Genomic DNA, 7,265 nt, shown 5'->3' with positions numbered 1-7,265 from the left:
CTCCTTGCCGCCGCCATCTCATCCTCACCGTCCCATCCTTGCCGTCGTTGTCTCCTCCTTACCGTCCCATCCTTGCAGCCGTCGTCATCCCCTCTTCGCCGTCCCTTCCAAAACCCTAGAAATTCTCATTCTCCTTCCTCAATCTCCTGCTACCTGGGTCACTCCATTTTCTACATGGATTCCGACTAGCCTGGTCACCTCGTCGTCTCAGCCGCCTTATTTTGTAGATCGGAGAATTTTGTTTTCGAATTAGTGATGTGATTTAGTATTGTTTTGTGGTTTTGATTGCGTATGAAAGGCTTCGTGCAAGGACTAGGAGGTAGAGAAGAGGTGACGATCTCATACCGAATCGGTGAAAGAAGGAGACAGGCCGGCGGTTCATACAAAATCGGGGTCGTTGGCTGATGGATGCGACGCGAAGGAAGAACAACTGCACAAGGATGGCTGGGGACCTGGGCTGCGGTTTTGGTCGCAAGTGTGTGGAGTTGCGGTGGTGGGCTTGTGGCGCTGACAGTCGTGGCCAACGTTGGCAGTGGAACGGAGTGGCTAGGGTTTAGATTAATGACTATGTAAATTTATTTGATATATTTGTTTTAGTCAAGATTAATTTTGTTTTAGTTAAGAATGAATTTGAATTAGTTAAGAATATTTTGGGTTTAGTTACCATTAAGTTTGTCTTATTTAAGAATTATTTTTGGTTTATAAATGAATTAGTTACAATTCAAAAAATAGTTGAGGGTTTATGTGAATTAGTTATGGGTTTATATGAATGATAAGTAGAATAGTTAAGGGTTTATATGAATTAGTTATGATTTTTTGTAAACAAATTACGATAAAACACAAATAGTTGTGCTTTATGATCAAATAGTTATGCTTTTATATAAATTAGTTTTAATATAATATAAATAGTTATACTTATAAACTGAATAGTACGGAGTATAAAAATCCATTTTAGTTAAAAATAATTTTGTTTTACTTGTGTGTTTTTTAGTTCTAGATTTTTTTAAAATTTTATTTTAACAAATTATGAGTTTTAGTTAAGCTTTTTCATAATTTTAGTTACGATTTTCTTGGTTTTAGTTAAGATTTTTTAATTGGTCTCATTGCTTAACTATTTCGTTCCATTGCTTTAACTAATCCGTTCCATTGCTTAACTAATTGTTTTACTTTCTTAACTAATTAGTTCCATTCTAATTCGATCCATTTCTTAACTAATTCGTTCAATTTCTTAACTAATAAGTTACAATGCTTAACTAGTTGAATTAATTGTTTCCATTGCTTTAAATAATTCGTTCTATTGCTTTAATTCATTGGCTTCATTGTTTAACTAATTCGTTCAATTTCTTAACTAATTGGTTCCAATGCTTAACTAATTGAATTAATTGGTTCCATTGCGTTAACTAATTGGTTCCAATGCTTAACTAATTGAATATTCATTCTATTGCTTAATTAATTAGTTTCATTGCTTACCTAATTGAGTTTTAGGCTTAACTAATTGGTTCAATTTCTTAACTAATTCGTTCCATTGCTTAACTAATTGAGTTTTAGGCTTAACTAATTGGTTCAGTTTCTTAACCAATTCGTTCCATTGCTTAACTAATTGAGTTTTAGGCTTAACTAATTGGTTCAGTTTCTTAACTTATTCGTTCCATTGCTTAACTAATTGGTTCAGTTTCTTAACTAATTCGTCCCATAGCTTAACTAATTGAGTTTTAGGCTTAACTAATTAGTTTCATTTCTTAACTAATTGAGTTTTAGGCTTAACTAATGGGTTCAATTTCTTAACTAATTGGTTCCAATGCTTAACTAATTGAATTAATTGGTTCCATTGTGTTAACTAATTCGTTCTATTGCTTAATTAATTAGTTTCATTGCTTAACTAATTGAGTTTTAGGTTTAACTGGTTGAATTTCAGGCTTAGCAAATACTTTCTTTATATCTGCTTAACTAATTGGCCGGTTTGATTCTTAACTAATAGGTTTCAGTGTTTAACTAATTGGTTTCAGTGCTTAACTAATTGGTTTCAGTGCTTAACTAATTGATTCCATTGCTTAACTAATTTGTTATGTTGTTTTAACTAAATTGTTCAATTGCTTAACTAATTGATTTAATTAATTACTTTACTAATTGAATTTCAGGCTTAACTAATTAGTTACATTGCTTAACTAATTGGTTTAATTAATTCACTAATTACTTATATTGCATAACTAATTGGTTTCGTTGCTAAATAACTGAATTTCAAGCTCAACAAATTGAATTCACTGCTTAACTAATTGAATTTCCGACTTAACAAATACTTTCTTTATATTTGTAAACTTCTTAGTTTCATTGCTTAACCAATTGGTCTTAATGCTTAAATAATTGATTTTAATGCTTAACGAATTTGTTCCATTGCTTAACTAATTGAATTTCAGATCAACGAAATGAATTTCACGAAATCATAACAAAAACTCCGAAAATCTTAACTAAAAACAATTTATTCTCAACTAAAACCACATTATCTTAACTACAATTGAATTATTCTTTTGAAAAAAAAATCTTAACTAAATATAACAAATGTGTAACTAAAATGAATTTATTCTTAACTAAAACCTATATAATCATGACTAATATAAATGAAACAAAATTGTTACAATACAAATTTGGATACTAATAATTACAGTTCTTTTTAATTTTGCCGCCCTGCCCTGTCTTACTCCTCTCCATGCCGCCTAGAAACACGGCAGCGAAGCACCACCAAAGCACTTCCTCTGCGTGTGCTCACCATATCACCAACAACAACACATAACCAACAGCAATTCACAATCGCATCAACTCTAGCAGCCACCGGAATGACAACCAGCACAGCATGCCTAGTGGCGCAAGCCTAGCGTCACCACACAAACCTTGAGGTGCTTCTGTAGCTGCCTCTCCGTCAGTTTATCACAACTAGCTCCACCAGCAGTAGCATAGCACCTAAAAAACACCGCATTTACAACATGTTCAATCAATTAATGTAAAACACACATTTAAAAAAACAAAATAAATAGAAATGAAATCAGGAGGTTCATTCGACAATACGAAAAACACCAGAGAAATCAAAATCAGGAGCTTCATCCAACATGACGGAAACACTAGAGAAATCAAAATCAAGAGGTTCACATTGTTTCCCTAACAAAAAGACACAATGTGTAGAAGTTCAACAACATCCAAGTGAACAATGACCTGGGGATTCAAAAATCACAAACACCTGAATCGATCACAGCACCACTAATTCAAACGAAATTGCATAAAAGAAATCGCATAAAAATGATTTAAAAAGCTCAAAAATAAAAAACCTAAAAAAACATCATCGATTCACCTAAATTGTAAAATCAACCAATTAATCAACAAATAAATAAAAAAACTGAAACAAAAACCAAAAGTCATGAGATGAAGGAGTTAACTGAGTTCTTTGAGGCTTTTCCGTCGAGGGACAACTCGCCACCATCGACTACGAATTGGCGACGCCGCTGCTCAGACGAATTGACAACGCCGCTGCTCAAACGAATTGGCGACGCCAATATCCTTGGTTCGAACCCCGACCAAACACTAAAGAAACATATACGACAGCGGGCAATAAGCGGCGACGACCGATGTTCCTTGTTCTCCTTCTGGAGAGGTGAGGAGTTGATGGCGGTGGCGAATTGGAACAGCGAGGAGGCTTTGGCCGATGTTAGGCTTTGGCCGGTGTTAGGCTTTAGCAAAGAGGCGGACGGAGGAGAGAGAAAGAGATCAGAGAGTTTAGAGGAGAGAGGGGGAGGAGAGAGATACGGATTAGGTTTTGAAATGGATGAAATTTTGTTTTTTATGCGACCCGAAATTAAATCAGACCCATATCCGCCCGTGTGTGACCCGCGAAAATATCCAAGTATAAGGTGGTCTTTCCTGTAAGACCGCCTTATACAAAAGTTTGTACATTCCTCAAGGTCTTCAATCTTCTTCATTTTAATTCCCCACTTTTTTTTTCTGTTGATCATATGAAATTAGGAAATTTTAGGTAATATTGATGTCAAGTGTTTGCTCTTCGAGATTTTCTGGGACTTGGCATATTTTTTAATATTCTGAAAATTTGCATATTGATAAATTAATAGAGAGTATTTGAGAAGTTGTAGTCTTTTTTTATTTCCTTGGTTTCTCAACAATCACAATCAGATATTTATACAAGCTATTACAAGCTATTAGGAGACTAGTAACCTACGACAACTAATGACAATAATACTAGTAACATAAAACTAAATGGAAATAATACTAGCTAGTAACATAAGGAACTAAATGGCACTAATAACAATGTTAATACAATAGTTAGTAATAATAACCTCCTTCTAATACTCCCCCGCAAGTTGGAGCATGAAGATCTCGAATGCCCAACTTGCGAAGTAGTGTCATAAACTGTGGTTTACCAAGAGCCTTGGTAAAAATGTCCGCGAATTGATTTCCCGTACGAATGTGGGATGTCACAATATTCCCAGATAATATCTCATCTCGTGCAAAGTGACAATCCATCTCAATATGCTTCGTCCGTTCATGAAAAACGGGATTCGCTGCGATATGTAATGCAGCCTGACTGTCACAATACAACCTCATCGAACGACCATGTCGAACACCTAAATAGAAAAGGGTCGACTTTAACCATTTTAGTTCACACGTAATAGTAGCCATCGAGCGATACTCTGCTTCAGCAGAAGAGCGAGACACGGTTGGTTGTTTCTTAGTCTTCCAAGAAATTGGGGAGAGCTAAGCAATACAAAGTAACCCATCAACGATCGCCGAGTCATGGGACAACTCGCCCAATCACTGTCCCAAAACCCATATATATGAAAATTACAATCTTTTTGCAAAAGAATTCCTTGACCCGGACAACCCTTTAGATACCTGAGGACTCGTAAGGCGGCTTCCCAATGATAAATCTTTGGTGCTCCCACAAATTGGGCCAAAATATGTACGGAATAACACAATTTCGGACGCGATATCGTCAAGTAAATCAAACGACCAACGAGTCGTCTATACTTCTCCGGCTCAGAAAATAACTCCCCCTCACACCGAGCTAGTTGATGATTTTGTTCCATAGGAGTGGCAGCGGGCTTAGATCCCAAAAAACCTGCTTCACTAATAATATCTAGAGTATATTTTTATTGATTAAGGAATAAACCTTCATTGCCTCGAGCAACTTCAAGACCAAGAAAATATTTCAGAGCCCCAAGATCTTTCATATGAAATCATGTACTAAGATAATCCTTGAACTTTAATATTTAATCATGAGACGATCATGCTATAATTAAATCATCTACATATACAAGAACATGCAATGAGACTGCATCCTTCGTATAACAAAATAATGAATAATCTGCATATGATTGCTTGAACCCAAAATTGTAACACCCTAATAAGTCCTTGCTTTTTATAAAATATTTTCCAACTTAAAACAAAGGAATTACCAAGATATTACCGCCACCGTTATAACGGTTAAGGCTATTTACCAGAATTACGCAACGGAATTTAACTAACTTTCAAAATGTATTAAATAGCTAATGGTCATTAAAACAAACTGGAACCATCAAGGCCCAAACCAACATTAAATAGTTTATAAAATCCATTAACTAAGTTTCAAACCATAATAGCAATAGTAGTAGTCATGACTATAAATAGAGTTTATGAAATACGGAAGAAAATAACTCTCAACACGAATCCCATGATAACTTCTCCCGCAAGTTATCTCTACAAACCTGATTTATTGAAATCTACTCCCCAACAACGCAAGTGCAATGATGGATCATCATAGGGTCATTAAGGCGAAGGCCATGACCAGAAGACATGAAGCACGAAGTCAGCAAAAGCTGAGTACGAACAAGCTAGAATAACGTTTTATCCTAACATGCTTCACTCAACGAATTAATAATCCACATGCAAAAGCCATTTAATAAACAAGTAAACATGGAGGCAAGACTCGACACTTGACACGACTCTTAACTCACAGTTTAATAAAGAAGTAGCTTCCAACGGGTAAAATAAAGTATCCTCAAAAGGAAAGAAAAGGGCGATGGGAGCCCACCATACACCAAATAATAACAAGTCGGACTCCTACCGATAGTCGGACCATACCGACGGAATTCCAATGCACAACGGCCTAAAACAAAAGAATGAAACAACGTTTTGTATCATTCAAGGAGTACAAGTTCTCCGACCACACTCCCCCCATTGTTCATACTCAAGGTATATACGTTCCGAGAGTTTTGAAGCTCATTCGGGTTACACTTTACGTTAATTAGTATGTTATGTTCAAGGCGACTCAAGACTTTACAAAAGACATAACATGCGAACAATTAAACAATTAAACAACTCAACAATGACACTTCATTTTAATCCTTTAGAACTTGTGATCAAACATAGACTCAAGTGAAATTACTCCCATTGTTCCTTCTCAAAAACACTGTTTGAGATAACCCGACAATGCCTATTAACAAGCGAGGTGTTCCCTTTGCACGAATAGTCCTTAGTTCAATTCACATAGACTCTCTAAACATATTCTACCCCTGTGGTAGAATAAACAATGCACTCCGGCAATATTCAATAGGCTCAACATATGCTAGACACCCCGTACTATAGCATAATAATAATAACTTTCATGCGCAACACTCATACATGCAAACCAACTTGAACAACATGCTTGACATAATTCAACGATTATAAAAGTCCATAACATGATAGTTCAACAGAATCTAAAAAGCATAATTCAATTCATAACATGCTCGTTCACATAGATTCAATAATAATTCTCACATGCTTGTCCACACATCAAACATGAATTCCCAACATATAAGTTCACATGATTCGCATTCAATACACTTCACAAAGTCCTCAAGGGATGGGTGGTCACCCTACTCTTGTACGTACCTGGAATACGTAAGTACGTGGGCCACTGTGCGAATCACAACTCACTAGAAATCAACTCCTATAAACACAAAGGAGAAACTTAATTATTAATCATGTTTACTAAATTTCCAGCAACTATTTAAGAAACTAAAACCCTTGGTTTAATTAGAAATTAATCGTCATTCGTTAAATTAATAGTCTCAAATAGTCAACTCAAGTCCTAGCATAAAAACATTGGTTTTTTAGCTTTAAAATCATTAAAAATCAACTCTTTAAAGCTTATAAACCATCTGAAAATTTAAGTTGATTCCCATAATTTAAATCGTCATTAAATTATGTGAATCAATCTACTGAACACTCAGAATTAAAATCCT

General features: G+C 35.3%; 1 long non-coding RNA gene across 1 annotated transcript; it reads right to left on the bottom strand.

The window, feature by feature from the left end:
- Window positions 1-2,459: 2,459 nt before the first annotated feature.
- LOC110788249 (uncharacterized) lies at window positions 2,460-3,917 on the bottom strand. Its single transcript, XR_002533286.2, has 2 exons — window positions 3,426-3,917; window positions 2,460-2,955 (listed from the first exon to the last, which is right to left on the bottom strand). It is a non-coding gene; the product is annotated as an uncharacterized lncRNA (long non-coding RNA).
- Between the last annotated feature and the right edge of the window lie 3,348 nt (window positions 3,918-7,265).

Source organism: Spinacia oleracea, chromosome 2 (genome assembly GCF_020520425.1).
Source record: "Spinacia oleracea cultivar Varoflay chromosome 2, BTI_SOV_V1, whole genome shotgun sequence".
Taxonomy (NCBI): Eukaryota; Viridiplantae; Streptophyta; class Magnoliopsida; order Caryophyllales; family Amaranthaceae; genus Spinacia; species Spinacia oleracea.
This window is presented reverse-complemented; position numbering and strand designations above follow the sequence as displayed.